The following is a 10048-nucleotide window of genomic DNA, read 5'->3' on the forward strand; positions in this document are numbered from 1 at the left end:
CAACATAGTGTTTTGCTTTAATTATGCCTTATGTAATGATTCTGACAATCAAGTTAATTAACACATCCTTCACCTAACATAGTTATAATATTTTATTGTGCATGGTGAGAACATATAATATCTACTCCCTTAGCAAATTTCAAGTATACAATGCATTATTATTAACTATATTTCCCATGCTGTACTGAACATCTTAAATATTTCATTTATTTAACCATTAATTTTTTTTTATTTAAAATGTTGCTTATTTATTTGGCTGAAAGGTAATTTATCATTATTCTAATTAATACTACTTGGTAGTAAATTTCAATAGTAACTCATTTACTTGCTAGTTTAAATTCTTTTTTCAATTAAGTTTTACAATTTTGATTTTATTTTACCTGTTATTTCATTTACTCTAGTTTCGATGTTGTTTATTTACATTATTGATTTATAATTTTAGAATTCCTAATCATTGTCAAAACATTTCCTGCACATTGTAGCCATAATCTTTTGATGGATACTTATTCTTTATTTCATGTGTGTACCAAACACTAAACAGTTTATTGTATATTTTTCCAAGCACTGTCTAGAACATAGAGCCACGTCTCCTTAAGTCTTTTGATTTACACATATTCAGTTCCTGTTCTTGTAAATGTGTTTTTACATTTAATTATGTAATATATTAGAATTTTTTCCATATGCTATGAGAATCCAAATTAATTTTTGTTAGAGTGACAAGCAATTATTGCACAACATTCTATTGCAATTTTATTTTCTTTGTTATTAACAATAGATGCAGCTCTACCATAAATCTCATTAATTCTGATAATACAACTTTTTCAGGTTTTTTTTCTGTATTAATATGGTTGCTAAACTTACAAATTGCTACACTTACATTACTTCTGATAGTTTAAAACTCATTTAATTCTTCTGGTTGAGCTGCCTAAGTTCAAGAATCCCTTTATACATTTTAATATTATTGCTTGCATTATTTCCTGATTAAGTTTAGAGTTGTTCTAATATAGAGAGTATTGGCTTCATGAAATCATAAACATTTGTGAATCCTAAAATGGCTAATTATATGATATCACCAAGAATGTAAGATAACATAAAAATGAATGAGACAAACTAGATTAGAGACTTGAGTGTAGGCCTGTATTTAGTGATATGCTTCTACCATGTAGTGTGTAGATGGCAAAAATAGTAACTTTATAGGACAGAAGTCTGGCAAACACCATCTTAACCAAGTGATTAAGTTAACATCAGCAGTAACAAAACATATGTAATAAAAGATATCAATATCATGTACCTTGGATATTGTGTGATGAGACGATCAGATAAACTCTGTGGTTTTAATCCTTCAAACACACAACCTCAGCATAATCCTGAGTAAACATCAGACAAATCCAAATTGGTGAACAGTCTATGAAATAACTGACCAATATTCTTCAAAAGTTTCAATGTCATGAAAGCCAAAGAAAGACTGAGCATGCGTTACAGATTGGAGGAGACTGAAGGTATGACAACAATCCAACAATTTGGATTGACAAAAATCGATCCAAATCAAGAATCAATTTGGATTGATTCTTGAAATAAAACATCAGTTTTTAAAAATCTGAGGAAATCTTAGTAAAATCTGAATGTTAGTAATATGGCCCCATGTTCATTTCTTTGTTTTGATTCATTACACCATGTTCATGTATGTTGTTAACATGAGAAGAAGCTGGGTTAAGGGCATAAGCAAAATTTCTATAATATCTTTACAATTCTTTGTAAATCTAAAATTGTTTCAAAGTAAAAAGTTAAAAATGAATAGATTTTCAAGATTCTAGACCTTACTGGTTTAAAAGTTGTTTATGTATTTAGTTGATTTAAATCATTCATTAGATTCCTAATTTTTTTCAGAAGACAGAAAATTCTATCTATAATGTAACTGTCTGAAAGACTGTTCCTTAGCCATTAGGGTTCCTCCAGTCAGAATGTGCAATCAACCCAGCAGCAAACTCTCTGTCCTACGGCATAAAAGGCATCAACCAGCTGCCAAGTGAGGTGATTCAGTCTTCGGTCATCTCAGTCCTTCTCCTCTAATGCACTGGGCTCTCCTCTCTTCCCCAGATGTGCTTACATTTCCACACCTCTAATTCCTTTAGTAAGCCCTTCTAGATGTACCCTCCCTGAGCTCTGAGCCTTCATTTGGTTGGTTTAGTTCTGATTTTAGCGCATGCTTATATCCTGGTGATGACACAAAGGTGTGTGACAAACAGAAATCTAAAGCCTTGTGGACGTTTTCATAAATGGATAGAAATAAGTAGGGTTTCAAAGAGCTGCCTATGGATATATTACTGGGGTGAACAAAGTGTTTGGCAAATATATTCAAGTTTATGAAAATACAGTCTTAGGAAGACAAAATTAGGATATATGTGTAAGTAACATGGGGCCCAATTTAATAACAAAACATGTCTGGCATGAGCAAATGAAGCTTCTCGGTGGAGGAGAGGAATAAGAACAGAAGAGAAAGACCCTCTCATTATTTAGGTAGGGCTCTGCTGGAAAGAAAAATGTGGACCAGAGTCTAGAAATCAGCTCTGGTTCTTATGACATATTACCAGAGCACACCTAAGAGCTGAGTACTCTAAATGGGATTTTCTGGGTTCCAACAGTGGCTCCACAGTTCAAAAGCTCCCTGTGCTTAGGTTTGTTCTCTTAAAAATGAGGAAAATAGTAGAATTTATACTGCCTGCTGTAGCCACAGATGTCTCCAGTGACTTAATGGGACAGGGCACGTAATAGGTGTTCAACATGTATGCAACATGGGGCCTTTTCTTCATTGGGTAAAATGAGGATTGATTTGTAAGTACTAACAACAATGCCTGACTGATAGTAAATATATTCTATAATTTAGCTATTTAGTTCTTTTAATTAATGTTATTTTTGTTATTTAACTCTATTAAGTTGGCGGAAGTATTGTTTCCAATTATCTATTTCCTTACTTCTTGTTAGATATATGACAAGCAAATTATTTATCTGCTTAATTTATTTATATACCAGGGGAGAATTTAGTGCAATTAACATTTAGGACTACCCAGAAAAAAAAATACTAGACTCTTAAAAATTTGCCTTCTTGTGTATAAACTCTTCTGAGTTAGCTGATATGTCTCCCTTGACTCTGTGAAGACAGGATTCAGCAAATCTGAAAGCCAAAATCTGGACCAGGAATGCTTACTTTTCTTTGAGCCCTTGCCAACATCTGATCAACATCTACCATTTTAACCATTTTTAAGTATACAGTTTAGCAGTATTAAGTAAATTCACATTGCCATGCAACAAATCATCAGTTTTTCATCTTGGAAAACCGAAACTATACTCATTAAACAACAGCTCCTTATCTCCTCTGCCCTGGACCCCCACCCCTGACAACCATTTCACTTTCTGTTTCTATGAATTTATCTACCCTAGGTAACTCATATGATTGAAATCATACTACATTTGTCTGTTTGTGCCTGGCTTACATTAGGTCCTCACATTGTAGTATATGTCAGAATTAGGCTGAATGTATTCCATTATCTGTATATACCACATTTTCCTGAATAATATGATAAGGCAGAATAATCATCCATGGTATAAGACTGAATAATATAGTCCAGTATATGCTTAATGGAATATATATAAGGCTGAATGATATTCCATTGTATGTATATATCACATTTTGTTTATTCATCCGTCAATGGACACTTGGATTGCTTCCAACTTTTGGCTATTGTTATGAAGATGGATGTAAAAATGTATCTTTGAATCCCGTTTTTAAAAAGTATTCTAGGCCAGGCGCGGTGGCTCACGCCTGTAATCCCAGCACTTTGGGAGGCCGATGTGGGCGGATCACGAGGTCAGGAGATCCAGACCATCCTGGCTAACATGGTGAAACCCCATCTCTACTAAAAACACAAAAAATTAGCCAGGCATGGTGGCGGGTGCTTGGGAGGCTGAGACAGGAGAATGGCGTGAACCTGGGAGGCAGAGCTTGCAGTGAGCCGAGATTGCACCACTGCACTCCAGCCTGGGCGACAGAGTGATACTCCATCATAAAAACAAAACAAAACAAAAACGATTCTAAATATATATCCATAAGGGCAATTCCTAGATTATATGGTAATTCTGTTTTTAATTTTTTGAGATACATCATGTTGTTTTCCATTGTGGCTGCGCTGCACCATTTTACATTTCCACCAACAGTGCACAGGGGTTCCAGTTTCTCCACATCTTCACCAACACTGGTTATTTTATTTATTTTGATGGTAGTCACCTTGATAGATGTGAAGTGAAATCTCATTGTGACTTTGATTTGCATTTCCCTAATAGTGATGTTGAGGATCTTTCCTATGTTCCTTAGTTCATTCAGGCTGCTATAATGAAATATCATCAATTAGGTAGTTTATAAATAACATAAATTTATTTCTCACAGTTCTGAAGGGTGGAAAGCCCAAGAATCAAGGTACCAGCAGATTTGGTGTGTGGTTGGGGCCCGTGTCCTATTTCACAATGAGCCACAATGGAATTAATCACATCCCAAAAAGGCCCATGTCCTAACACCATCGCCCTAAGGGTTAGGGTCTCAACATATGAATTTTGGCAGGGCACAAACATTCAGGCCAGAGAAATATGCTTGTTGGCCATTTGTATATCTTTTTTGAATAAATATCTATTCATATTCCTTACTCAAGTTATATTTTTTTTGTTGAGATGTGGGAGTTCCTTCTGTATTCTGAATAGGCTATTACCCTTTTATCAAATGTATGATTTGCAAATATTTTCTGCCATTCTGAAGTTTGGGTTTTGACTCTTGATTTAGTCCTTGAATGCACGGAGATTTTTAATCTTTGTATACTCCAATTTATCTATTTTTACTTTAGTTACCTGTGATTTGGTGTGATATCCAAGATTTCATTGCCAAACCCATTGTCTGAGCCTCCCCTGAAGATTTTCTTCTAAAGTTTTTATAGTTTCAGGTCTTATGTTTAAATCTTTGATCTATTTTGAGTTAACTTTAACATGTAGTGAAAAGTAAGGATGCAACTTCATTCCTTTGCATGTGTATATACAGTTTTCACAACCTGATTTTTGAAGAGTCGATCTTTAACCATTGTGTAGCCTTCGCACTTTTGTCAAAGTTCATTTGACCACATACATGAGAGTTTGCTTCTGGGCTTTCTATTCTCTCCTATTGGCCTATATGTCCATCTTTATGTCAGTATCATTCCATTTGTATTACTGTAGCCTTGTAATGTGTTTCAAAATTAGGTAGGGTGAGGCCTCTAGCTTTGCTTGTCTTTCTCAAGATTGATTCTGGTCCTTCAAGATTCCATAAGAGTTTTAGGACAGATTTTTCTACTTCTGCCAAAAATGCCTTAGTGATTTTGATAGGGCTTGCATTGTATCTGTGTATTGCTTTGGATAGTTTGAACATCATAACAATGATGGGCTTCCCAATCCATGAACAGAAATGTCTTTTCATTTCTCTTCCTTAATTTCTTTCAGCAGTGTTTGCTAGTTTTCAATATATAAATTTTTTCCACTTAAGTTTCCACTTTAAGTTTATTTAAGTTAAACTTCCACTTTAAGTTTATTCCTGAGTACTTTATTGTTTTGATGCTATTGCAAATGGGGTTATTTTTTAAGTTTCCTTTACAGATTTGTCCATTGTTAGCATATAAAAATGCTACTCATTTTTACATCTTAATTTTGTATTCTCCAACTTTGCTGAATTCATTTATTAGTTCTAACAGTTTGTATGTGAGTGCGTGTGTGTGTGTGAACTTTAGAGTTTTCTACATACACGATCAGGCTATACACAAAAAGATAATTTTACTTCTTCCTTTCCAATATGAATGCTTTTTATTTCTTTTTCTTGTTAATTGCTATGACTAGATCTACAAATGTTATGTTGTATAAAAGTGGTAACAATGGCATCCCTGCTTGTTCCTGATCTTAGAGGAAAAGCTTTCAGTTTCTCACCATTTAATATACTGTTAATTGGGGCTTTTCATACATGGCCTTTATTATGTGGAGGTAACTTCCTTTTATTCCAAGTTTGTTAAATGTTTTTATCATGAAAGGATATGGCATTTTGTCAATTTCCTTTTCTGTATCTGTAGAGATTATTATGTATATTTTTCATTCATTTTGTTAATGTGATGTATTGCATTGATTAATTTTCATATGTTCAAACATTCTTCCATCTGAGTAATAAATCCCCCTTGGTCGTGATGTATAATCCTTTTATTGTGCTGTTGAATTTGGTTTACAATTATTTTAGTGAGGATTTTTGTATCAGTATTTATCAGGGATATGGATCTGTAGTTTTCTTTTCTTGTAGTGTCCTTGTCTGGCTTTATTATCAGGGAAATGTTAGTCTCATAAAATGAGTTTGAAACTATTCCTTCGTCTTCAATTTTTTGGAATATTTTGAGAAAGATTGGTGTTAATTCCCTAAATGTTTGATAGAATTCTCCACTGAAGCCATCTGATTATGGTTTTTTTATTGTTGTTGTTATTAGGAAGTTTGATGACTGATTCAATCTCCTTACTAGTTATAGGTCTAGTCAGATTTTTTGTTTATTCCTGATTTGATCTTGGTAAGTTTTTTGTTTCTAGGAATTTACATATTTCTTCTAGGTTAATCAATTTGTTGGAGTATAATTGTTCATAGTCGTCTGTTATAATCCATTTTACTTCTTTTTTTTTTTTTTTTTTTTTTTTTTTTTTGAGATGGAGTCTCGCTCTGTCACCCAGGCTGGAGTGCAGTGGTGCGATCTTGGCTCACTGCAAGCTCCGCCTCCCGGGTTCACGCCATTCTCCTGCCACAGCCTCCTGAGTAGCCTCGACTACAGGTGCCCGCCATCACGCCCGGCTAATTTATTTTTGTATTTTTAGTAGAGATGGGGTTTCACTGTGTTAGCCAGGATGGTCTCGATCTCCTGACCTCGTGATCCACCCGCCTTGGCCTCCCAAAGTGCCGGGATTACAGGCGTGAACCAGTGCGCCCGGCCGATCCTTTTTACGTCTATGCCATCAGTTGTTATGTGTCCTCTCTTATTTCTGATTTTTATTTGATTTTTCTCTACTTATTTCTTAATATAGTTAAGGGTTTGTCAATTTTGATGATCCTTTCAAAAGACTAATGCTTAGTTCCATTGATTTTTAATTGCTTTTCTATTCTGTATTTTATGAATTTCTGTTTTAGTCTTTCTTATTTTCTTCCTCTTCCTAGCTATGTGTTTATTTCTTCTTTTTCTAGTTCCTTAACTTGTAAAGGTAGTTCATTGGTTTGAGGTCTTTCTTCTTTCTTAATATAAGCTTTTACAGCTTTCAATTTCCCCTTTAGTTCTGTTTTCACTGCATCACATATGCTTTGGTATGTTGTGTTTTCATTTTCATCTGTCTCAAGATATTTTCTAAGTTCACCTCTGGTCATTGTTTATTATTATTATTATTATTATACTTTAATTTCTAGGGTACATGTGCACAACGAGCAAGTTTGTTACATAGGTATACAAGCGCCATGTTGGTTTACTGCACCCGTTAACACGTCATTTACATTAGGTAATTCTCCTCTTACATGCTTATCACATTTAGACATAACATTTGTTTTCTTTTTGTTCCCATAAATTAAGAGGAAAAATCAGACAACTTTTACCTTCTAGGAAAAGTGATGTGAGAAATATAAATATATTTGTTGTTGTGAATGCCACACAGAACCATTGTATAGTCCATTTGAAAATTATATTTATATTATTTCATTGACACTAACCTGAATATGAAAATGAAAGAAATCAAAGTATAGAAAAACAAATTTTCACAGCAAAATACTACATAAAAAATGAATATGCAAAAATTCCCAATACAATCTCAAGTGAACAAAGAAAAAATATTCTCTCCCCCGGTGTTTCAAACACTAAGAATAATAATTTGGGCAAAATTGCCCTGTATTCTCAGGGTCTCATAAAAAGGATTAGCCCAAAATTCAATAAAAATGTGTTGACTGGATAAACTACTAAATTAATGTACAAAATATACATTTCTGAAATGAAAGCTCCTCTATTATGGAAACCCCTGTGCACATTTCACAATGTAGAATATTTTAATTGTTCAATGATATAAAGAATTTAAGTGAATCATTTAAACTAATGAATAATAAAATGTGTTCGATTATTTTCTAAAATTGATCTATTTCATAATCTCTACCTTTATATAAACAGGCTGATTTTCTACCAGTGTCATCTAAAGATTATCACATAATTCGAAGTTGAAATTTATAAATGATGGAAAAATGATGTCACAAGTATTTACAGTTCACATACACATTCTGGGGATTTGATCCAGGGAAGGAAAGCTGTAGGATTATATGGAGGACAGAGGCTATTATTCCCTACTTTTGAGAATAGTAAATTATCTGATTCCTATAAACTCGGTGAATTGGAGAGTTTGAATTTAGATATGTGACTCTGTATTTGACACCAGGCTAGCTAATTTCTATTATAACAAAGTAGAGGACAGATTAGAGATGAAGTCATAAATAGTTAATATAGTGCTAGGCAAAGGATCATATTATGCTACTCTTGCAACTTGAATCCCCAGAATCCTAGTGGTTTTAGCAGTAGACTAAATGGGCATTATTGATTCTGAGTAAAAGCTGAATGGAAATTTTTGTCATTGTCTATTACAATCCCAGCAAATATGGTCATGATGAAGAAAAATAGCCTCATTCTTGAACACTTTCAAGTAGAAGAAAAAATGAGAAACTAGTAAAAACTCCACTTACTAAATAGCTGATTTGCTAAAGCAGACCTCATTCCATTTAAGGACTCAGTATCTACAGGGCCAAGGCAAACTAACCTCTTATGCAAAAAAAAAAAAAAAAAAAAAAAGGTAGACCCAGAGTTCAGGACCACTCTGAAAGTAAATTATTTACATGATAATATTCAATATTTATAAATTTATGAATTTAGAACAAAGATGGTCTTTTTTATTTGATAAGAATTGACTTGGATAGGAACTTCTGAAAACTTTTAGGGAATTTGAACTTCAATGAAAAATGCCAAAAATGATTTAATTGATAATATTTTCTAAGTCCCATATATTTATTAGAATGATACTTCTTCTAAGAGTACAAAAATTAGTTCACATAGTATAAACAAATCTAACATATTACAATAGTTTGTGACTCTCCAACAACTCTATCCAACAAAATTTCATTGCTTAATATATATCTTTCTCATTGGGTTTTCTTGTGTATGATATTAGAAGCACTGTATTGAGTTCATGAAGATAAATAAAATATTTGCAAGATCAGTGTTACAAACCTATGGCAAATAGATGGCTGTGATTGAAGGACTTTTTGTCCATTTTCTGCTGGATCTTAAAGTCTTATCACAATATGTGGCTTTAACCTGCATACCTTTGGGCTGCCATTGACTATCATGGTTATTGCTTATGATTGATCCTCAATTCTTCAGGATGTTTTGTAGACTTTGAGAATTAAATGCAAATAGCTTATATGATTTATTTCTACTCAAGTTATTCAACAAATCAATATTTATGTCAAGTGCTGAAAAGAAAAATGTGTTGGCAATATCTGGATGAATGCTGGAGCTAGTTAAGTTTACAAATTATTTTCTCATATAAAGCAAAATTCAAAGCTTCATATACTATGAGAAAAATTTTAAAAAATTATTGATTCATATTTTTAGCAGTTTTGAATAACTATGTAATTATATTCATATTATTGTGTATTTATATAGATTTTTATTTTGCATATGTAATTTGATACAAAATTTACATGAATGAGTTACATTAAAAGTCATTCCACAAATATACTTATCAAATTAAGTTAAATGTCAGTAGGTTTTAAACTTAGATTTTAGTTTAACTTTTCTGTCATTCTTAACTTTACTTTGAATAAAAAGAGCAAACTTTATAGTTTTTATCTGTGAAGTAGAGGTATACGTAGAATACCTAAATAGATATGCCAAATCTGTTATTAAAATTTCATGAAGATTTCAATTAGAAAAAA

Source organism: Pongo abelii, chromosome 13, assembly GCF_028885655.2.
Source record: "Pongo abelii isolate AG06213 chromosome 13, NHGRI_mPonAbe1-v2.0_pri, whole genome shotgun sequence".
NCBI lineage: Eukaryota > Metazoa > Chordata > Mammalia > Primates > Hominidae > Pongo > Pongo abelii.